Here is a 25,179-nt window from a genome sequence, read left to right on the forward strand (position 1 = left end):
TCCAGGCAAGCAGGGACTCGGTCAGGATTAAAACCAATCTGATGGAATTGTGAAGCAGCAGTGTTCACCACCTTGACACCCAAAAAATTAACAAGGGTTCATAGTTATCACCACCCCTCCATGCATTCACACTCATTCATACATTCACATGCTTGTCTAAGCAGCATGGTGTGCAAGGTAAGAAGTCACTCATATCTGGCCAATAATCAATCTATCTATCTATCTATCTATCTATCTATCTATTTTTTCAATTCTGGTTGTGAGAGTTTAAAAGGAAGCAGTGATCACTCACAGTTTGGAGTTAATTTATTAAATCCTTTTATCTGTTACCCCAGTGGGTATGGAGGGCTTTTGGAATATACAACTACATTGAGTAACCTAGAGGTCATAAATGAACATATAGGCAGGGAGTAAAGTCATATGTTATATCACAGTAAGGCTGAGTTCTTTGTTTTGTGTGGTTTGGCTTCATGTATTGTTTTTCATTTTTCAATTTGTCATGATTGGGTTTTATGCTATTATTTAGCACTGTGATGGGTTGAAATATAAGTAATCAACCTAGACTTCATCATTAACATTTGCAGTGCATTGTGTCCATCCTGTTACTCTGTGTCTGTTACATAACCATTTGGTTCAGAATTCATAAAAGCAGAGCTAATGGTTGTGATGCGCCATCTGTTGGATAGCAGAGACATAGCAACTAGGCAGTCACAAAAACACCTGTCCTTCTATTAACCATCCTTAATTTATATACGTATCTATCTATCTATCTATCTATCTATCTATCTATCTATCTATCTATCTATCTATCTATCTATCTATCTATCTATCTATCTATCTATCTATCTATCTATCATATATAGTGTCTTTCAGATCTATCAATCTGTCTATTTTCCTGTCTGCTTCTTTGAACCTTTGATGGGATTTTTCTGAATGTTCCTGGTTGCCTTCATTAATCTCCTGAATGTGTCTTTATAGTCCAAGAAGGGCCCCTTGTATTTTTCTCTTTTTCTCCTACTATGTCATGGAAAATCTTTGTATTTCTCAGTTTCTAAGCACGTTGCTGCACCTCTTTGGCCCAAGACTTCAGCAGCTCAGCAGTGCCCTTCTTCAGATGGTGCTCCTCCCACTCGAGATATTTGACTCAGAAGCTGAGTTTCCACCAGTTTTCATCAATCTGAAAATGAGCCTTTAGGTATTTTGCTATGCATGTCTGCAAGTACCAGCCTCTCAGTTGTGAATGGCACAAAATACAGTAAATCCACCATCAGTGCACCTTATCATAAGTTCTAGACAAAATAAAACTGTAACAGAAAGTCCAGTGCCTAGCTGTGAAGTATGATAATGTTTTTATACATCACATATATACAAAGAATCATAGCCCTTCATTTTTGACTTTAACTTAGCAGAGTCAGAATTGTTCCTTGGTTTGTTTGTTCGATGTCGTTAGCTGCATTTTCAGTCTGCAAACTGAGACGTGAACTGTACAAACCCTTGACCCACAGGCTAGATGGAGTAAACTGATTTTCCATTTTATCTTTATCCAAAACTTGGTATGGGTCACCGTTGTGTCCACCATGTCTCCCGCGTGTACAAGTTTGTACTGACAGGCAGGTGAGTCTGACGTCTGTACCTGGACATTGTAGGTGTGATGATGTGGATAGCAAGAAGGTGAGATTAGCTGATGAGCTTTGCTAATTACCCTCTGTCAGAAGATGCCCTCTGTTTGGTGTGCTTTTATTTACAACGTAGATTTGTCTCTAAAGCTTGTAAGGTTCTAGTCTAGTCTAGTTATCCAGCATCTATCGCAAGGTTTCATTTCTGACTTCCTCTGAGTAGATTGCATCAATCTCACAATTTAATCAGAGAGATTTATTTTTTTGCTATGTTAGCTTGGCCCAATGATGTCAGCATCAATGTTCAGAATTGCGCTTGTTCTGATGCCATACGTCACTAGGGACGCATCCAAAAAGCACACATGAACTTGTGATATCATGGCGGCTGTCTTATTTAAGAGCAAGCTGAATGCTCAGTTATTGTCTGTGCTTTGTTAGTTAAAACAAAAGTTTTCTTTACTAGCAAGACAATTTGTCGTATTCAGCCCCAACTCCTTTATACCACCATGTCATCCTGTGGGCCTTTCGTCTGTCTGAGTAATACGTGGTGACTTTTATCTTGACAGCAGAGTGCTTTATTACGTGATTTACCTAAATGAAAACTTTAGAAACAAACAAGATACAATCAGACTGAGCAGGTTTGAGAATGTTATGTCAAATAACATTAATTAAGTAAGAATAATTAAATATTTCCAGTCTTACAGTATTTGAGTTCCAGCTTGGTGTCATAGACGATGTGGGTTGGCCGTCTTGTTCTTGTTGTTAACATGCATCCCAGCCAGCATGGATGGTTCCTGTCCTGGCCAGGAGACCTTTGTAAAGGACGGATATGGATGGGTGAGCATCCTGACTGGGATGGTTAGTGGTAACGTTCCTGTCAGAAAGCAGTTATAATGGAAAGACAGAGGGGGGCTGCTTCCCAGGGGTTTCCCCAGTACACTGGTTGGAAGCATCTCTCTAACATGCTTCCCATTCAAACACCCACAGGGCTGCATGGCAGCTGTAGTTTTGTTGGGCAGCCTATGTTGGGGTCTGCTAGGGGGAGCTGCTGGTGGGGGGCAGGCTCCCCTGTCACGAAGAGGATCCACCTGACCCAGAGGAGCCTCCTAGTGGTAGTCTTGTTGGACCAGAAATACATGCAAGTTCAGGTTTAAAAGGACCTCTCCACTTTTCCCCAATGATTTAAGTCAGGAGGAGGCGGACAACACTTAATGGAGGGGAATGAAGGAGGAGAAGAAAGGGAGAGAAGGAATTAAGGAGATTAAGAATTGTGACTGTGGTTGTATCATGGAAGCAGAACCTGTGATTAAAAAATGAAAAATGTTATTTGAACCCGGGATTGTTGCCTATGTGGTTGTGCCTGAGGTTTGTGGTGCTCTTACACCACCAGGTCAGGTCAGGTCAGGTCAGGTCAGGTCAGGTCGGGGAGCATTCACTGGTATTATATGAGTGCAGTATTATATGATGAAATAACCTAAAAATGAAAAGGTATGTTAGAAGCACAACTTATTGCTATTGAACCTTTATATGGATATCAAGTTGGTTAACCAGCAGGAGACAAAATGTAGAGATTAGAGGAGAATGCTCAACATGGGATGAGGTCATCGGTGGAGTCTCTCAGGGATCTGTTCTTGTACCGCTACTTTTTCTCATTACTAGTAAAGACATAGATTTTGATGTAGTTAATGAACTTGTGAAATTCTCAGATCATACTAAAGTAAGAGGGATAGCAGATATCAAAGAGGCAGCAGAAATAATTCAAAAAAGACTTGGACAATCTTCAGAACTGGGCAAATACTTGGAAAATGCCATTTAATGTAGAAAAGTAAAAAGTACTATATGTGAGCAAAAGGAACAGGTCAGGTCAGGTTGGGGAGCATGCACTGGTACTGCGCGTTGCTGCACCCACCACACGATGAAACAGCTTGGGATCCCAGTTGGCAACCCCCAGGCAGACACGTGATCCAGTCCCACCTTACGGAAATGACCCTCTATCTGCCGCAGCCAGGTGTTACATGGGTGTCCCCTTGGCCTGGTCCAGCCGTTTGGGTCCCCAACAGTGACGATCCTGAGAGCTGGATCACCCTCTGGGAATCGCGCCACATGGCCTTAGTGTCGTAGCTGACGCTCCCTCACAATGCAGGTAATGTGCGTCATTTGGGACCCCACACAAGTCAAACCAGCGGTACCCAAGGATTCTCTAAAGAGACACAGTACCGAGGGAGTCCAGTCTTCGTCTCAGGTCACTGGATAGTGTCCATGTCTCACAACCATATAGCAAGACAGGAAGCACCAGGACTCTAAAGACTTGTAGCTTCATCCTTTTACACAGATATCGGGAGTGCCACATACCCCTTTCCAGCGACCCCATGACCCCTCCCCATGCTCTCCCAATCCATCTACAGAACTTCACAGGAACAGTCACCAGAGACATGAATGTCACTGCAGAGGTAAGTAAACCTCTCAACGAGGTCGACACTTTCTCTGCAGACAGACATACTGCTGATGGCCGTGCCCAAGAGGTCATTAAAGGCCTGGATCTTGGTTTGTATCAAGACACTCAGACTCCTCGCTCAGTCTCTCGAGAGCCCCAATCAGAGCCTCCATTGACACTGTGAAGATCACAGCATCGTCTGGAAAGTCAAGATCAGTGAATCTTTCTTCACCAACAGATGTATATGATGTATCGAGAGACAAAAGTATCGAGAAATCAATTCCACAATCTCTTAGTGTTTTTTCCGATGAGATGTATGTCCACTGTCACTGTCTTGTTAACTAATGTTTTTTTGCCCTCATAGTACGGTGACCCATTTAGAGCTGGTGCGTATACAGTTTGGCTAATGTTACTGGAATAGGTTTTTGCATCTGTAAACCTGAACTGGATTAAGTGGGCTCAATTATGGATGCATGAATAAACTGATGACCGGATACTATGGCCATGATGCTCCTTTTACCTAACTAAAATTATTTATTCAAAATGACTCCATGCTGCAGCTCTTTTCACTCTCGCTGCCCAATAAAAACGAGCTGGAGGTGTTAATAAGAAACATACAAAAGCAGTGCGGCTTATAAAGTAAGGCACTGGAGGGACTGAACTGGTAAGGTCTTGACCAAGCTGTGTCCCGGCTAAAGAAATATGGACATAGCTATGCTACATTCCCTTGAGGTAGCGTTGACATTTGTAAAATTAACTTGGCAAAGTATCCGGCATTGCCCAGCTACATTTGTAAGTTGGGTTAAGGAAAGAAAGCAAATGTTTGTGTGTGTTTTTAAATGGTGACCCTGTTATTTCTAGCTGTCCCATGTGGCATCTACACTGCCCCTCTATCAAGGTCTTTGCTCTCATGAGTCAATCATTTGTTTCTTTTTCGGTCCAATTGGATTCCAGAATTGCATTAACTCCTTTTTTGTGTTGTAACCATGAATGCCAACATGTCTGACTCGTACTCTTAATTCAAGGTGGACAGATCGTAGTGCTTAAATTGTGAAGAAAAGCCAACAAAGCAGGAGTTAAACAGCAACTATTTGGTTCTCCTTTGTGTTGTGCTGCTCATCTACTTTCGATCAAGCCTTGCCCAGCACGCCCCTGTAAAAGCATACAATACACCTTTGTATATTACAGTAGATAGAAGCAGCATGCGGCATTGCCCGGGTAAGTCATGTTAAGCTCTGGTCATGTCTGCTAGTCTGAGTTCAGACTGTTTGGATGTTTCACTTACTCTGAGCCAGCAGGTGGCATAACCACACAGAATAAAGAAAAACACTGGGACAGCCAGTGTCAAAATGTTGCGTGCTAAAGTAGTCGGTTTTGTCCGTATGGTCCTAGAGAGCAACTGTGCAAACTTTGGTCAAGATCGCTCAAACTGTGTTGGATTTTATGTACCGTATTTATTAAATAAATATAGTTTGCCTATCTGTAATCGTTTAAGGTCAACTTTATATGATTTATCTGAGTGCACAGCAGTACTGTAACAAATTGAATATTTGTTTTCCAGGTGGCTCATTTGGTGGCCTCCAATCACTGCTTACGCGTCACTGTCACTGCTACCCAATGAACTTCAGACACATCGTTCTTAGTCTCAGCTGGGTAGTGGACCCATGGATGCTGGACTATTTCTAGATTCTCCCGTTCCACAGTAGCTCGTGATGGTGTGTCTAACACCACAGATGGGGGTACAAATGTCAAGTAGCTTCTGATTTTGAATGTGATGCATTTTCTTTTATAATGCATTTCAAGCCCATAGTGTCCTGGACTGCTTCCTGAGATAAACTATGAAGAGCCCCCAATTTATTAACCTTTCTTTTTAAAAAGTCAGATAAGGGGAATGTAAGCCGTCATTTCCACTTGTGTTCAGACTCTTAACCTCTTTACATGCTGTGTTAGTTGTTACTGGGGAGCAGATAGATTACTCTATGACTAACTACGCTGCACTTACACTTGGCACCTGACTGCTCAATATGAATTCTAATCAATATTTTCATTTAGGCCCACACTTTTCCTGCTCAGTTAACTCCATGGAAGGACAGCGGTGGGCTTGATTATTGTTCAGAGCAGTGTTTAATACACAAGGAAACTGCCATCAGGTAAATATGGAGCTGAAGGTCCTTTAGTCTCTTATTTGGTCTAGCTATGTTTCCATGGAAACTAGTTTGGGTTAAGAGCACAGGGAAGTGATTGCAGATTTTCTGACAGAATATTTTTGCACATCTTTATAAGATTACTATTTAAGGCTTCCTCCCCTCATGGTTTATTCAGTACTATCTCGATTCGATATTTTATGTAATTGTATTATTACTTTGTCTAAAATTATGGTATAGCCTTATACATCCCCAATTCCAAAAAAGTTGGGATGCTGTGTAAAATGTAAATAAAAAAACAGAGTGCAATGAGTTTCAAATCTCATAAATGCACATTTTATTCACAATAGAACATTGAATACATATCAAATGTTTAAACTGAGAAAATGTACCATTCTAAAAAAAAGAAGAAGGTCATTTTGAATTGGATGGCAGCAACACGTCTCACAAAAGTTGGTCCAGGGCCATGTTGACCAGTGTGTAGCATCCCCTCTTCTTTTAACAACAGTCCATAAATGTCTGGAAACCGAGGAGCTCAGTTGCTGGACTTTTGGGAGAGGAATGTCGTCCCATTCTTGTCTGATATAGGATGCTACAACTAGCTCAACAGTCCTGGGTCTTTTTTGCCATATTTTTCGTTTCATGTTTTCAGTTGGTGAAAGGTTTGGACTGCAGGCAGGTGCATTCAGCACCCGGACTCTTCTACTATGAAGCCATGCCGTTGTAACAGATGCAGTATGCGGTTTAGTATTGTCTTGCTGAAATATGCAAGGCCTTCCCTGAAGAAGACATTGTCTGGATGGGGGCACATGTTGCTCTAAGTCCTGTATATACACCTTTAAGCATTGATGGGGCCTTTCCAGATGTGCAAGCTGCCAATTCCATACTCACTAATGCTCCCCCCCCCCCCCCCCCCCCATACCATCAGAGACAGGGACGTGTGGTCAGGGGAAGCAGGCGATGTCAGAAAAGTAAAAAAAAAAAGCACAATAATAACATAAAATAAATGTGTCCACTGGTCTGTGCTATAAATTTGTTTTCTGTATGATTGATTCCAATAATTTTAATAATTTTTATACTCAAAATTTGTTGCTTTGGCGCATTTCCTGTTCACAAGGTGAGGCAGATAGTACCGTGCCGCCTGGACAGGTGCTCATTGCTGCTGTTCTTCTATGCAGAGGCGCCAATACATTAGCGATATCAGTAAGTTAAGTGCACTGCAGCGGTCCGTTTATTTTTATTTCTTGTTCCGACTGACTGCCAAAATAGAAGATTAAGACTTATAAAACTAAAGTAAAATAAGGAGGACTTTTACAAGAAATTGGCAGAGATTTTCGTGGAGAAGGATAGGCGCATGGACTTCATTAACAAATAAAGGTAAGACCATAAACAGTTTTCAATTTTTAAAAAAATGGGATCAGACTATGAAAAAAAATCCAATATTTAAAAACCAAATTTTGACCTTAAATAAAATATTCTTTTGTTTTTCATGTTATCCTTTTGTTGAACAGTCTGTATTAAATTTGATTGAAGCATCAGAATTAAAAGCTTTAAAAACAACTAAATATTTTGGTGCTATATAAATAAAATGTGGTATTATTATTATTATTATTTCAATTAAGGTCAAAATTGAAATCCGTTTTTTGTACACCACTCAATACTTTCATTTGTATTGAATGAGTATGAATTGTGGAATTGCAACGGCAAATTAAGAACATATGGAGGGTGTGTAGCAAATGCGCTCTCTCCGCTCTGTCTCGCCACTATAAATGTAACGTTCCTTCTTAGTCATATACTGTATGTACAGTACCTTACCTATGTGTGTGTAAAGAATGCTGATGAGATTTAAACATAACCCATAGTCAATGTGCATGCTGCCAATAGTGAATCAGCTACTCTTTTGGGTTCATATATTTGTAACTCTGACCCTGAAGGAGTCAGTGCCTCACCAGCTATGAACCCCACTGCACGTCACTGATCAGAGATGCAGGCTTTTGAACTGAGCGCTTATAATAAGCTGGATGGTCCCTCTCTCCTCTTCAGTACGAAATATGCAGCGTTCATGTTTTCCAAAATGAATTTCAAATTTCGATTCGTCTGACCACAGAACAGTTTTCCACTTTGCCTCAGTCCATTTGACCCAGAGAAGACAGCAGCGTTACTGGATCGTGATCCCATATCATTTCTTCTCTGCATGGTAGAGCTTTAACCTACATTTGTGGATGGCATGGCGACCTGTGTTCACAGACAGTGATTTCTGGAAGTGTTCCTGAAGCCCATGCAGTAATTTCCATGACAGAATCAGGCCTGCTTTTCATGCAGTGCCACCTGCAGGCCTGAAGATCACGGGCATCTGATATTGATTGTCGGCCTTGTCCCCTGTGCAGAGAATTCTCCAGATTCTCTGAATGTTTAGATGATATTATGTACTGTAGATGATGAGATATTCAAAGTCTTATGTTGAGGAACATTATTGTTTAATTGTTCCAAAATTTGTAGACGCAGTTTGTTGCAGATTGGTGAACTCTTGGTGGAGTCTCTGCCCCTCTAAGATGCTCTTTTTATACCCAATCATCGTACTGACCAGTGGCCAATTAAACTAATTTGTTGCAAAATGTTCCTCCAGCGGTTTCTTTTTAGTACCACTTCTCAAATTTTTTGTTGCCCCCGTCCCAACTTTTTTAAGATGCATTGCTGCCATCAAATTCAAAATAAGTTAATATTTTTCAAGAAATGCTAAAATGTTTCACTTCCAACATTTGATATGTTTTCTGTGTTCTTTTGTGAATAAAATACGGATTTATGAGATTTGAAAATCATTGCATTCTGTTTTTATTTACATTTCACACAGCGTCCCAACTTTTTTGGCATTGGGGTTGTACTTTAAACACCAACTTCAATTAGAACAGATTGTAAAAACGTGAAACGTGTATAATGAATTAGAGCATTTCAAAGAAGGTTTAATTTTTCATCTTTGTCCTTCCACATCTTTTCGGCTGCCCAGCTGGCTTTCTTAATTTAAGACTTTCAGCTCATTGCAACTCATAAGCAGGCAGTGTGGTGTAGTGGGTAAGGCTTTAGACTTCAGACCCTGAGGTTGTGGGTTCAGATCCCACTACTGACACCATATGACCACGAGTGAGTCATTCCTCCTGCCTGTGTGCCTGCTGAAAAAACAAAACAAATGCCACCAAGTTGTGTCCCAAATGTTTTATGTCACCTTAGATAAAGATGTCAGCCAAATGTGCAGTATAAGACTTCTGATAGTTTCTGCTTACTGCAAGAAACAGTTAGTTTTCTATCCTTTTTAAAGGACCTCTCATGAATTTCGATGTGGAAATCACCAGGTAACCTAACACCCAAGTCTTCAAAAATATGGGAGGAAAAAACATTTAAATACAGGAAGAATATAGAAACTCCACACAAAGATCATTCCGGCTCATGATTTGAACCCAGGACACTGGATCCATGAGGCAGCAGTGGTAACTACTAGGCCACTGTGTCTCCCTCCATGTCTGGGTTAAATTCATTTTGTATTGAAATAGCATTGTTCTAGCAAACAAACTGACATTGGGTCCACTGTAGGCCCAGTGTGGGCAAACATACTGGCCCCATGTGGGCAACCAACTATGGCCCAATTGGGATTTGTACATCAGGACAACAGTGGCCCCAAAATATAGGCCTGGTGAAGGCAAACAGACAGGAAGACTAAATTGTCTCATGAACCTGAAAAAAGTCCTTACCTTACTAGTCCTACTTATTCAGGGTATGGTTGCTGGGCACCTGGAGCCTATCCCAGCAAGCAACGGGTGCAGGCAGGAACAAACCTTGGACAGGACACCAAGGTGAACACACTCACACACACAGCATTGGGCCCATTTAGCACCACCAGCACACACAACCCGCATGATTTTGGACTCTGGGAGGAAACCAATATGAATGCGGGGAAAACATGTAAACTCCACACAGGGAGGACCTGGGACGTGAACCCTGGTCTTCTTACTGTGACGCTACAGTGCTACCACTGCACCATCCCTTACTGGTTCTTTCCTTGAAACTTTTTTTAGTGTGTAGTTATTTTTTTATTAATTAAACTATGCATAATTATGAAGATTTACAATTTATTAATTAATAAGAAAAGGAATGAAAAAAAAACAATGCTAGCAGTAGGAAGACCAGGGTCCGTGTCCCAGGTCCTCCTGCATGGAGTCTGTATGTTCTTCCCATGTCTGTGTGGGTTTCCTCCCACAGCGCAAAGACATGTAGGTTAGGTGGATTGGCAACGCTAAACTGGCCTATGCGTGTGTGTGTTTGTGTGTGTGTATATATGTGTGTGTGTGTTCACCCTGTGATATACTGGCACCCTGTCCAGGCTTTGTTTCCACCTTGCACCTTATGCTAACTGGGGTGGGCTGCAGTACCCCCACATCCCTGTTCAGGACAAACTGAGTTTGACAATGACATGACTGTAGTAATGTGGCTTTAAACTATTTAAACTATTTATTCTTACAAAACACAAAATGCCTTTTCACTTATTGATACTAGTCCAGCTTTTTATTTATTTATTTGCTGGCATTACAACACTGAATGCTAAAACATTACTAATAATATATAAAAAAAAAGTGCTCTATTAGCCAATATAATACTTTATACATGTTGAGGTCATTCAAATTGTTATTTATATGTCTACAATCAAAATCTAAAACCCACCCAAAATAATAATTCACTGTGACAGCATTAAATAGTCAGAAACTAATGGGGCAGTGACGACATTGGCCAGCATTACCAAACCAGCCCTGGGCCATTGAAGGGCTTACTGAACTTAAAAGGCCAACAATTAACCATTTGGGCCATTAGAGGAGCTTTGTTAAGGGTGGTATTAAATTGGGTTTTCTCAAGTCCACACTGCCCATGGTCTGCCCATCGGGGGGTTTGGGGGGATGCACTATGTGCATGTTTGCTGGGTATCTTGCACCATACGGCCTTATTTAGTGGAAGGGGGGCAAAGTCTGGAGGGAGACCTGGAGTTTCAACCACATTACAAAAGCTTGGCTTCTGCCAAAAGACATGATCCAGAATGCCCTTTTTCCCTAGGAACAGCCAGGCTGTAATGGTGTGTGTAGTAAGTTGAATTCAAATCAGCAGTTCTGTTTGTTCCAGAGTTCAAACTCAGACAGACACAGACACACACTCACTTTAAAGAAATACTCCTTGCATGCTCTCACATTTTATATATGCTGTATAAGTGCGTGTGGGTGTGTGTAGTGAAATGTTGCCATGCTGGTAAAGTATTAACATGGGCCCAGGACAGCAGCTGGTAGATGACAGAGAACACCATGCAGCCCTTTGGGAAGGCCCTGGACATGCCAGTGTAAATTGCCAGGGACCACCAAGGGACTGTGCGTGTAGTCAATTTTCGTGATACCCTAAAAAACAACGCACATCTCTGTAAAAAAAAATTGCGTGGATGGCAGAGGCAAGAACGTCATTTTTGTTTTGTCAAAAATTAATTTGGTATTCCCAAGAAAATCTTTTCTCTCGGCACACTAAACAGAACTGGAGGTCTTCATTTCCCGGCAAGCGTTTCAGAATTTCTGTAAAACAGATTGTTTTTAACAAAAACACTGGTTAGGTTAACTCATATTTATTTGGTAACTGTGGGTGGATATACTTTACAGTTCCCAGAATGACTCCCATGATGTCAGTTGTAGATCACACCCATGTAAAAGACATCACTTCTTGGTCACACTGTGCACACTTGTACAGTGTAGCTCACACTGATGCCATCATAAAGCAATGCATGCTAAAGAAAATGTAAATAAATTTGCAGTTACTCTGATGCTAGTAATATTTTATTTGTATGCTGCATTATTACATGCGTAATATGGTGTACCATTATATCAAGACACTGGAAATAAATCCTCCAGGAGCACCACAGTTAAAGAGAAGGTTCTTGGAGGACTGATTAGAGGTCAGGGCCAGGAGGTGACAGCACAGATACCCCATTTGAGGTGGCTAAGATTCTGTTGCCCTAAGCAGAAAGCCCTGACCAGGACTTGGTGGTGTGGTTACTCCCGGGGCTGCTAAGTTCCAGAAAGGGACCCTAATATGGTATAGCGGGTCCACAGCTCCTGTTCTAAGGCCAGTTTTAAAATAAATAATCACCGCGCTCGCGGCTTGGTGAGGGGGCGTGGTGGTTGTGTGTCTGAAGCGGTTCTCAGGGCGATTCGCGATGTGGGCGTTTCTCACCTAAGTGCACAGGTGAGAAACCGTCCACATCCGTGATTGTTCCTGGGGCTGCTGATTTGCCACAGCTGCCATGATATATAGAAGCACGAGTCGGCTAAAGGGGGAAGAAAGGAGAGAGAAGGAACGGAGGTTGCAGGAGAAAGCAGGACACAGGGCGAGCGAGTGCAGGCTCGTGTGCAGCCGATCAGGTAGCCTGGGTGTTGGGCTGACACCCAGGGAGGAGCAGAGGTCTAGCTAGGGTTTTCAGCGCCCGAGGACAACTGAAGATTTTGTGCCTCCTCCTGTTTGCCAAAATGCAATGGGGAAAGGAAAGAAAATTTTAAAATGGCACCGCCTGGATGCTGCGCCCGGGGACAGATGTTACCCCTTGCCCCCCCTAGCTACGTCACTGGGGAGGAGTAGTAGTGGTCGCTCCTCTTGAGTGATCATAGAGCTGGAGTGACCGGAAGGTGGATGTCTCCCCTGTCTAAGGCCGCGGAAGGCAGCGGGAGTCGGGATTTGGGACGTGGATTTCTCCAGCGTGAGAGCCCTGGTCGTTGGGGAATCCCAAGTCAGTGTTTGGTGGGGCCTACCAGAGCCAGGGATCGGTAAGGCGAACCAAACAGTAGGACAGTGGAGAGAAGGCCAGCTGCAGGTAGGGCGACTCCTCTGTTGAGAAGCCCAAACGGGAAGCAGGGGAGCCGCCAGGTAAAAAGTCACCGGGCTTTGTTTTAAAAGACTGCTTCCTGCATTGTGTTTTAACCTCAGTTTTTAAAGGATTATTTTTCTATCCAATGGATTTTAACCTCCACGTTTTTCACTTGCTTTTTATGGATTATTTATTTAATGACTCTTTTTGAATCACTACACTTTATTTAATTTGAACACTGTTTTGTTCTGTCGTTTTAATAAAAGCACTTTGCACTTTTGCACCATCCCCTTTGCTATGTTGTGCCTCACTGCTTAACTCATCGGTAGCATTACCGACGGTGTTGGGTTTAAGGGCTCCCGGAGAGCAGACGGGAGCATGCATCAAATCCGCATTGTCACAACCCTGACCACTGATTTGATTCCAGGACTTGATCATGTTGTGGTCCCAAAACACAAACTCCCAAAATGCACTTCCAAAAATGCCCACTAGAGGGGGATATATTGCCAAACCCAAGCTACTGTACATAAACAGTCAAAAACAGAAGCTTTACAAAATTGAAAAGTCTGACAAATGATCTGTGAAGAACACAATGTCAAAATGGAGTTGCCTAAAACCAAGCAAATGAAGTCCTAAAACACAAATCTAGAGAACAGTCAAAAACCAGAGCAAGAAAGGGTCAAAGAATCATCAAAAACCTCCCGAGCGCATTTGAAATGAGCCGCCTCAAACTGTGGGAGTACCATCCAGATTTATAGGGCACAGGGCAGTTAATGGTGGTGATTGGCAGGTGGACCCACCTCTTAGGGCAACGCCCGCAAAACACATGGAGCATCACCATGTCATAGCACAAATAATACAAGAAAATAACATGAACATAAAACAAAGACCCAAAGGAGAACAAAAAATGCATAAATATAGAATATGAACCCCAGGCAGGGAAGGAACCCCAGCTGGACTATCTGGAAAAAGCCCAAAGACAGGCCCTGAATACTGCACCTCCCTACAAGTTGATCAATTAGTCTAGAATATGGAGAAAAGTTAGGCAAAGGTGTGTTGGGAGCAAGGAAGAAGAGAGAGGGTGAGAAAGATCGATGGATGGTCAGCGAGGGAGCCCATTCTGATTTAGCACTGGATAGACATGAAAAGCTGCAAGTGGGGCAAATGAATCTATTTGATCAGAATCATTCCTTTCATGATGTCCTCCTTTTTATGTTTTCCATTTGTTTATCCTTTTCCATTTTTGTGGTTTATTAAAACCTTTGTTTTAATCCATTTCTGAGCACTTGTTTTGCTTAACGTTGGATTGACCTTCAGTGGTGCTCCTATTGACCATATGCACAGCAACCAGCCATCCAGCAGCCATAGTTTAGGTTTACCCAAGGCAGACCACTTGTCTCACAAAATTCTTCCTCCAGTCTTTGGATCTTACTGTTCTTCTCATGTCATCTGTTGCTTCTTCCACCTTCATTGTCTTCAACCTCAAAGCCGTTCTCTTAACTTTCATTATATTGTCATTTTAGATAGATCAAACTTTATTTGTCTGCTATTCCACAAGGACAAACCATGTCAGCCTGTTTTTCTTTTGAACATGGCTTTTATCCTGTATCACAATCCCTTGTCTTAATTGTTCACTCATGTTCCTCTTTCACAGCCACCTGACTATTGTTAACTTTGCTTCATGTTCTGTCTTCACACTCCAGGACGCCTTACAACTCCTCACACAGTTTTCCTTCAATAACAGAGATGTCAAAATGGGATGCGTTCCTAAAATTTCTTCCATGTGCATCCCATCCTTCTCATTATTACCAAGACGTCATCATGAGCTTCACTGAAAATGTTGGTTGCAGACCCCACTGCCATTATCATTGTTATCCAGGACAAAAGTTGTGCTCACTGCTTATAGACGTCCTTCACATTAGTACACTAACCGCCAAATTATCTCTTTGGTCATCTGATTCACTTCCAACCAATTAGCGACAGGTTACTCCTACTTGATTCTTCAGGAAGCAAATGGGATGGAAGACTGATAAAGAAGTCTGGAATGTGTATCAGGTTTTTGAAGCAGGCAATGAACTCAGCTAAGGCAGAACTAACAAAAACAGCGATAGGTTGAAAATCAGGAAGGGCATCCTGATTTCGAACCTCTGGAACCAACAACAGACGTGAAAAATTTGTGAGGGAAATGCAGGAAAAGCAACTGATGAAGGGGATGAAACAACCTTAAGCATCCGTAGACCTGTGGTAAGGCAAGGTCTTTCATTTAGTCAGGTTTACATAAGAAAACATGAAATCTGTCTTTTCACTTTCATTCACATTACATGAGCTTTAATAATGCAGTTATTCACAGAAACCTGGTTTCAAAAACAGCGTGTGTACCCTTGTTCCAGTTAGAGAAACCAGAATATATGAATATAATTGAGAAAATGAGTTAACACATGTAGATTTCTCCACAATTAATCCAGTTATGTGGCCATGTAAACCCTTAACCGAGTTACAGTTAAGGATTTCATCGTTAGGCTGCGTATGTCTTTGTCATGATTTAGGCTGAAAACTGATGCTCCGTAGCCTTTTTCATTAAGAGATGCCACATTGTGTACCGTTGTCAGGGTCACGCCCCTCGTTTCTAAGGGTCTCCAGGGTCATGACCTTGACTTAATCAACAACTGGCATGAAAGGTCAGCCTTTTGCTAGGAGACTTATCCAATCCACGGATAAAATCCTTAATTTAATTTTGATCTAGTGTGTGTTTTCTCTTCTTGTATTTCCTGGTTTTTTGACTTATTGCCATTTAATTGACCTTGATTTTTCTCTCGTCTGGGTTATGTGTGTTAATGGTTTATTTTTATTTTCCTTAGTTTTGCCTTTAGCCCTCTTCTCCATGTTTACTCACAAAATCAGACAGTCAGGGCAGTCTTTGCTTCACAAATGCGTCCAGCAGTGATGGGTGGAAAACAATGACATCACAGCATTTTGTCCAAAAGAGAGCTCCATAAGTGGACTCGAGCATGTGAACATGGGTTTTTAAGAAACCAGCAGTTTACTACTTTTATCCCAGCTGTGTGTGCATCTAAATGCACTCAATATGAAATAATTAATCTTTCTCAGAAAAGTGAGGCATGATCTGTTTGAATTTCGTAGGAAGTTTAGTATCTCCCCCCACCGCAGGGTAGTATTAGTACAGTGTAACAAGAATTGACAAGAGACATCAAAATGATTTATGGCAGCCACCTGTATAATATGCCTTGGCTGCAAAATGGGTTTGTTTTTGTTGAGTTGTGTTCAGGTTCAAGTCCAAAACAGAACTGATTCAGATATGTAAAGATGGTGGCTTTAAAGTGAAGTCATCGTGGGCAACGGAACCGGAAGTGGCGTCATCGTGGGTGGAAAGTGACATCTTCATGGGTGCCAGAACTGGAAGTGATGTCTTCATGGGTGCCGGAACCCTGTGGGATTTCCCATGAATGGTTTGCAGAGGATCGAAAAAGAAAGTCAGTGCACCTCGCCACCCCCTGGACTGGCATGGAATTGTCGTTATTCAAGCCCTTTAGCTGCCTCCCCTTCACACGTGTGTGACAACAGATAGTCGTTGACTTACAACCTATGTGCTTTACAACTGTTCAACTTGTAACCGCTACCACAACAGTTTTCACAATGCTAGCTCCATACACCATGAGTCGTTCATCTCGATCCCAGTTTATTACCTACAGCGTTTTTGACTACATTCAGTTACGTTTGTTTTACAATTACAGGGAAAACATGGCAAGTGATCTCGACACATAAATGAAATTGATCAAGCAGTTTGAGGGAGAAAAGAAAGAGAAGGCGATCACATGTGACTTTAAGTTTTTACATTGTAATCGGTGTTCACCAGACGCACTGTACTGCTGCACTCTGGCTTTGAATCCAGATAACCTCAGAAGCTTCTGCGTTGTGACTCACGATTTGCCACAAAAGGGTAATGAAACCACACTGAACTCCTTTATCTGTTAATGTTTATTATTAACAGGCTGAAATGTTAAAACAGAAAACATATGAGTGCTGAAACTCTCACAGTTGGCACAAGGAACACTGGGAGAGGCTGACACTGATGACATACCATAACACAGAAAAAGAAAGGATTTGTGAAGCTGTTAAAAGTTTGGCACCCATTCAAGCAACAGTAATAATGAAACAAAATAATAAAATAATGTACAAAAGAAAAGATATAAAATCTAGAAAATGTGCTAAGAATGATGATTAAAAAGGATATATAAAAAAACAATATGTTAATATATAATATAAATATATTAATCCCAAGTATGTAAATTTCCCTTTGGGATTAATAAAATATCTATCTATCTATCTATCTATCTATCTATCTATCTATCTATCTATCTATCTATCTATCTATCTATCTATCTATCTGTGACTCAATGAACTTAATATACATATGGTCAGGTTTGAATACATACAATGGTCCATCTTACATCCAGATATACTTATGACCAGTCCATCAGAAACGAATGTGGTCATAAGTCGATGACTTATAAGTCTGTAAGTGTGGAGACGTCCTCTCCTTCTCTTCAACGGTGAGGTGACAACTACAATAGTTTGGCTGTACAGCATGAACTCCTTCCACACATATCATACTGAGCACTTAGCAATGGGAAAAGACTTTGAAAACAATGGACGGATCATATTCCTCAGCTAACCTGGGAGCTCCTGACAGTTCCCCAGAAGATCCTGGGGTGTTGTGGCCTGTTATGTCCAACTCCACGTGTTATCACTACAATCCCGACCAGAATAATGTGGGATGAAAAGGTGGCATTCTCTGAATTGAGTTGTGAATCGAGTTGTCACTTTCTTCCAATCATGATTTTGCTTTGAACGTCTGATGGCATGTTCATGTATATTTATATATAATGTTTTCTTTATGCCATCACATTTCACAGCTCTGCATGCTTATTTTTTAAATAGCTTACTTCTTCAAGATTTATATGACATCTTTAGAAAAATATTTCATGCTGAGATTTAAAGCTTCTTGTGATATTACAGATGTTTCCAGTTTTAATATGTTGAACTTTAAAAGTGAAGAATTCTTTGTCTACCCAAACAATACATGAAAGCTTTATTACAATAATATGTACTCGTTCTAAAATACACTTGAAGTCCTTGGCTTTCACAGTTTGGTTTGATGGCTGGTGACAGCACACTGTTACGTCACTTATGGTCACTCACGGCATATCACCCTATGGCTGTGTAACGAAAAGGGGCAGTCCATGTGTTGACCTTTCTGAGTTGGGTTGGCTCGGAGGTACATGCAGAAGCCCTCCTAGTCAGGTGTGGGCTGCTACAATTCTGAAAGGAAGCAGAATGGGATTTGAGATATCTAGAGTTCTCCCACCTCTTTACAGTGGGTTTCTCTATCCTTAAAACTGAATGAAGTGTGATAATACTGTATGCATATGTATGGTATGTAAAACTTAATGTGGTACTGTTTTGTCCCTTAAGTGTGTGAGTGTCAGCCTCACATGTTTCAACGGTTTAATGGAGGACCTTGTGATGACTAAAGATACTGTTTAATGTTGTGCAGGACAGGAGTCAGGCTGTAAGGTCCTAATTGCACTTGCAATGGCAACCATGGCAATAACACAATACTACCAGTTAGGGGGCTGTATGCCCCATTTAATGGTTGAAGCCCTGAAAGTTATAACTCTTGGGGCTTAGATGTAAGTGATGAACAATGAGAGATGACAAGACATAGATTAACAGTCCTCCAAGTTTTTAGATGATGTTATGGAGACAAAGCTATGTGACACCCTCCACCGCTTTTAGATGGACAGATACCTGGGAGGGTGAGGTTTGTAGGACTGCATGGACCACTGCCAGGAGTTCTAGCAGGATGGTCCCAAGATTTCAGTAGATCATTTCTGACATCAGGAGTGCTAGCTAGGCTTCCTCCAGAAGTGCACCAGTTCCTGGCTAGTGCTTCAAAACCTCATCCAGCCCCCAATCAGTCAGTGAGATGCAAGGGCCTCCCTGGTGGGAGGAAGAGAGACCAGAGGATGGAGAGGAGCTGGGAGACTTCAACAGGAAGAAACAATTTGAGATGCCATTTTGTAATCAAATGGGCTATTAGCAGATAGGTGTGCATCAAATCTTGTGCAGGAATGGCTTTAGATTTGTTGCATCTTCCTTATTATTTTGTACATTTTTCCTCCAACACCCTACACTCTTCTAATATTATAACTTCTGTCGAAATAAATATTTTTCTTTGGCTCACTTGGTACTTTGTTATGCTCAGAGCTACCTCAAGAGTGCCTCTTTTAGGTCATAACAGCAGATTAAGAAAAGAGAAAGTGATGGCTCTGGACTTATCTGTACCGGTGACTTAACTAGCCTCAGTTCTTGATGGCAGGCTTTTCTTCAGCTTCTTCTTGTGACTATCAAAACTGAATTTATGTCTCTGCTTGAACCACTGTGAATCTGACTGTCTTGTGCTCTGTCAAGCACCTTGTGTTGTTGCACGGTTTTTCAGACTCTCTGTTAAATAACTAAAGACTGGCTTGTCTAGGGATATGTAGCAACTGATAAAAGAAGCTCTTTTTTAGAAGCACATTCTTTCTCCCTGTTATTGTATTTCCAATAGTGCTTGAAGCATATCATCTCAAAACAGTGGAATTAATGATAGCCGAATGAGACAAACTCACTTTCCTCCGTGAAGACGGCAGCTGCTTACCTGGAAAATTCAGAACACTCATGGCGGCCTTACTTGAAAGCAAGTGATGAATGCTTCCAGACTTACAAAAAAAGTTAGGATTATTGTCTGCCTCTTTACAGAGAGAAAAGTGTACCCATGGGATTGGCTTTGATGGGGGAAGCTCATATTTTTCCGTATTATTTTTTATTTCTGCATTAAATGCATTGAGGTGGCTTGGCGTAGAGTGACAGATATTGCTACAGTACCACGACTCTAACTTTATGTGCGTTTTTGGATGTGTTTTTTTGGAGTTTTATCCATGCACTCATTTCTGGTTCTTGTACACTGATTAACAGTAAACTAAGGATTTTGAGATTTTGCTTCCTGACACCACTGCTGCCCTTTACAAATCTGAGCTCATTTTCCTTCTCAAGTGGCTGAAGAATTTTGCTTAGCTTACAAGAGGAGGTGCCCCCAAATGTTCTCCAGTACAATCAGAGAGGAGAGGTGCATGAAATATTGTTTGTCTTGATTTTCAGAAGATAAGGTCCTACATGAGAGGCTAGCTGTCAAACTCAAAGAAGTGGAAGTTTAGGGTGTAGTTTGTCAATGGGTGCGAAATTGATTAAAATGTAGGAAGCAAAGGGACGTGGCCTTATCAGAATTAGGTCATGTTCCTCAGGTGCTGCTATTTTTAATATATATATATATACAGTATGTATGTATGTGTATATATATATATATATATATATATATATATATATCAGTAACGGCACACTGCACGATAAATGAATACACTAGACTTGAGCATTCATAGTTTTAATTCTCTTTCTCTGTACGTTTAGCATTTATTTGCTCAGAGGTTTATGCGCTTGCTGCTTCTTCTCTTCTTTTGTCTGCATCTTTTCCCGTTAAAACTGATTAAGTTAGTGTTTCTGTTTAAGTTACTTAGTACATTTTCCTTAATTTTTCACTTAAGCTGGCTAATCTTCAATCTGCCTCAAGAATGATTTATGATATGAAGAGGTAGGGGAAGTGACGGCGAAGGTGGTAGGGATGACAATAGTGGCCATACGCATGTGCCGCACTGCTGGCCACTGCCAAGAGTTGATTCTACAATAAAATAAAATAAAAATAAAAAGAGGAATAACCTTGGAGGTCAATTGTCACCCCGAAAGCATATAGTAGATGTCACGTAGTATATGTGTACCAAATTTCAGGTCAATAGTTGAAATGGTTTGCGAGGAACAGGTGATTTAAATCCTGGACAGACAGATGAACAGCCATGGTAGCGTATTATATATAAAGATATATACAGTATATATATATAAAATGATTGTGTATTTTAATCCCTTTTCTCTAAAAGTTCAAAATTGCAAACAAATTGCTGTGAAATTTAAAGAAATAGAAATATTTTTTCACCACAGTACAATTCATAGAATAGTAATAATGATTATCTGTAATACACTTCAAAATATTATGGAGTACGCAGAGTGCACCACAATCGTCATATACAATTTGATTGCTGAGAGACAAGTGAAGGTCGAGCAGCACACGCGCCCTTCTTTCTTCCTGAGCAACACTCCTGGTGGACCCCATCAAAGTGTCCATCCCTCTCACTCCCACCATCTCAAGGCTTTTGTTACCCCAGCTCAGTCACCAATCTCGGTCATTTGCTCGCTTATTACTAGCCTTAGACAAAACTGAGTGGGAACTTGTTTTGTTCATCCTAGAATGAGCATTTTAAAAATGAGTGGAAATTGAGTGGAAAGCAGTAATTTTAAGTGAGGTTGTTTCAGTTTTTATCTTTTCTAGATATTTATACATAGAAAATTTAAAATTGTATTAGTCTGTATTCTAAGATAGTCTAACTACAAAGTTTTGTAGATCCAGGTGCAGTGGTTTTCACATGATCCTCAAACAGGCAGACAGAGAGAAATTCCATTTTATCTATATAAGATAAATGTTCTGGATAGGAATATAAATAACAAGCTGGTTAAGTTTGCAGACGATACCAAGGGAGGTGAATTGGCCGCGAATTCATTATATCATTACAGAGGGACTTGGAAAGCATACAAGCTTGGACAGATTTGTGGCAGATGAAATTTAATGTCATTAAATGTGAAGTATTACACATAGGAAGTAAAAGTTTTAGATTTGATTACACAACGGGAGGTCTGAAAATCAAAAATACACCTTAAGAGAAGGATTTAGGACTCGTAGTGGACTTGACACTATTATCTAATCAGAGAGTGTTCAGCAGCCACTAAGAAGGCTAACAGAATGTCAGGTTATATAGCGCCTTGATGTGTGGAGTACAAGCCTAAGAAGATTATGCTCAAGGTTTATAACACACTGGTGAGACCTCATCTGGAGTACTGTGTGCAGTTTTGATCTCAGTGCTACAGAAAAGACATGGCAGTGGGATTTACTACACCAGTTTTTGTTCAATAGGGAATTGTGTTCAACACTTTAGCTACCTGAGAAATGTGTAAATTGAAACACCTGAGACCATCTAATGCCAAGACTCTTTGGGACTTTCTGATGCTGACCCCCTCCTTCATTCTGGTCTTCATTGTTCAGCTCCAAGCGAAGGCTCCTTTAGATTAATGGGTCGTAGTCTCCAGAGTTCTTTCCCTGGGTTGTTCTGTAAGTAGGGTTGATACATTCTCCTGGAACAAGAATGGGATTATGTGGTGATGATGGTGGTGAGGGCAACGGGTGTCAATTGGTGGGATTATGATACATGTTTTTTCAAATTTTCAAATTCAAATTTTTTCAAATTTCAAAGTGTTTTTTGTATTGCCACTATGGCAATGCACACTTATTTGTTTCGACCATGTTAAGATACCGTACGACAACTCCACAGAACTAGAACAAGGTCCTGTGCGGCCTTACATGTCATTCTGGGTATGATAGGTCATTGATGCCCCATGAACAACACACTATGCACAGAAGCCACTGACTTGATATGATAGTCTGTAAAATCTGTATTTAAAATAAAAGTTTTCCTGGACTTCTTCCCATTGCTGTTGAGCAGTCTTGCAGATGTTTTTTATTGACTAAGGCACTTGTTTTGCACTTACAGTATACTGTATCTAATTGGTCAGATCTTGTTTCTGTTGTGGATAGACTTGGTGAAATTGGTGAATAAATATAATGTATCAATGTACACCTAGCAAGAATTTATGTGCTACAATGGTCACAGTGTAAGGTCTACGTAAATTACCTGAATAAGATATTAGTCACCTTTTAATTAAGGAAAAAATGAAGATTTTCTGAGAATACATCAGGACAGCTACACTGAGGCTAAAACATAGGAGAATCCAAGGAAATGTGAGACATCTGGAGGTTTACAATCAGATCACATCTGATGACCCACCTTTTTCGATCATCGGTCTTTGCTGTACTTATTTTACCATTTCGGATCCAGCCATGCCAGTAGTTAAAGCTTATCTACACTATATTCCTGTTAGCTATGTTTGCAAAAAATGTAAAAGAAGGAATTGCTGTTATCATGTCTGTCTATCTGTCTGTCTGTCTGTCTGATACAATTTGGTTTCCTGCATACCAGTTTCCTTCATATTTGGTATGATGGAAAATTTGGACAGCTTTCAGGAAAATTTGATTTTTGTTATCTCAGGCAGAGCGCTACCTACACATTTTTCAAATTTCACAATCTTCCTCTTTAATAGCATTGTCAGATTTTCTAAGTCTGTCCAATTCATGATCAATTCACTCTTTCAAATTGACCTTGAGAGAGATTATTTCAACTTGCATAGTTACCTAATGGTGGCCATTGACGTGCATCATAAGCAGTTCCTTTTTCATTGGCTGCTAAATGCCACCACAGGGAAGTGGAGTGATCAGGACCAAAACACCCCCTCACATCCCAGGGAGACTGCCAGTAGATCGTTCTCCAGATTTGACCCAAAACAGCCACAAGATGATGAAGTGACCAGGACAAGAACATCCAACCATCTAGCACCAAAGTCACAGATCCTTCTATAAGTATGATTAATGGTGACTAGTGAGGTCTGGGGTGAGTGGGCTTGGAATATTCTTCACTCTCCAAGAGTGACCACTGGTAGACACTTCTGCAAGAAGGATTATCTCCAGCTGTCACGGTTAGGGTTTTCATGGCCGTCAATACTGCAGCACTGTTGTACTCTATTTGTTTAGCTTAGTGGATTCTCTCTTTTTCCAAAGTCTTATCAGTGAAGCAGCTTTAGTCACAGTAGTCAAAGTCACCTTTTCTTTGTTACCGGCCTGTTCAAATGGCAGCCCGTGGGCCATATGTGGTCTAGAAGTAACCTCCGAGTGGCTCAGCCCATGATCCCACCAAAAACTCTGAGAAAAACACATTTTGCGAGCCTTCCAATATTCTTACAGTAGTACAGCCCATAAATGCAATACTCCGTGTAGCCTAGCAACATTCAACCCACAATGCAGCACGTTTTTGTGTGTCTACAAGAGGTGGTGGTAGTCTATGACACTGTGATGACCTGCCGAGGGATTCGATTCTCCGGGGGAATCTCTTCCTGCTATTTTTCCATTCGTTCCCCTCTCACCCTGATCCTGTCGCTCCGCTGCCATAGGGGAAGTGCCCTGAGCCCCCCGCACAAAGTGCTTTCTGCCAAGACCCCCCACCCTCTCACAACCCAAGCAGTAGCGAGACACATCACAATAGCAGCACACATGTGGTGATTTAAAATGAACCCGTGTTCCTTCAGTGTGCCGCAGATGGTGTGTTCATGTGTGTTAGTTACTGTTATGACTTGCTATAAGGTTGTGCACTGATGGCTCTGATAGCGCTGATAGTTTTAGTATTCTGTTCAATGCACTTTGTGATGGAGCTGCTCATATTTATACAGTGGTGCAATCGTAGGGCTGTCACCTCGCATAATGAAAGATACTGGGTTCACGTCTGGCGTGGGGCGCAAAGTGTTTAAAGTAGTGAGAAAAACACCATGTAAATATAAAGAATTGTTATTATTATATAACCAAAATATTTTTATTATTTCAAAAGGGAAACAAATGCTATTGCTAATACTGTAAACTTTTAACTTTCCCGTTAACGAAGTATAGGGAAAGTATTGGAATCCTCCAAAAATTCCATTTTGAGATTTTGATGAATCTCGATGTTTTAGACCTCCCTATATCCAAAAATACTATTTTTGGAATTATATCTGTGTGTGTGTGTGTGTGTGTGTGTGTGTGTGTGTGTGTGTGTGTGTGTGTAAACACGACAAGTTGAGTACGCTTTCACTTAGGTCAACCAAATTTTGCATACAAGTGTTAGGTACAAAACATAGATTTCTGTCAGCTTTTGAGCTCTTTCCGTTAATTGGAAGTGGTACTTTAGCTTTAATTCGTTTATTTTTATAATAATTGTTCAATATATAATTAATTTGATTTGATTTGTT

General features: G+C 40.9%; 1 protein-coding gene across 7 annotated transcripts in view; it reads left to right on the plus strand.

Moving 5' to 3' along the window:
• LOC114665340 (HIVEP zinc finger 3) overlaps nucleotides 1–25,179 on the plus strand; it is a 488,325-nt gene that overhangs the window by 345,760 nt on the left and 117,386 nt on the right. The gene's annotated exons all lie outside the window — the stretch shown is intronic.

Source organism: Erpetoichthys calabaricus, chromosome 14, assembly GCF_900747795.2.
Source record: "Erpetoichthys calabaricus chromosome 14, fErpCal1.3, whole genome shotgun sequence".
Taxonomy (NCBI): Eukaryota; Metazoa; Chordata; class Cladistia; order Polypteriformes; family Polypteridae; genus Erpetoichthys; species Erpetoichthys calabaricus.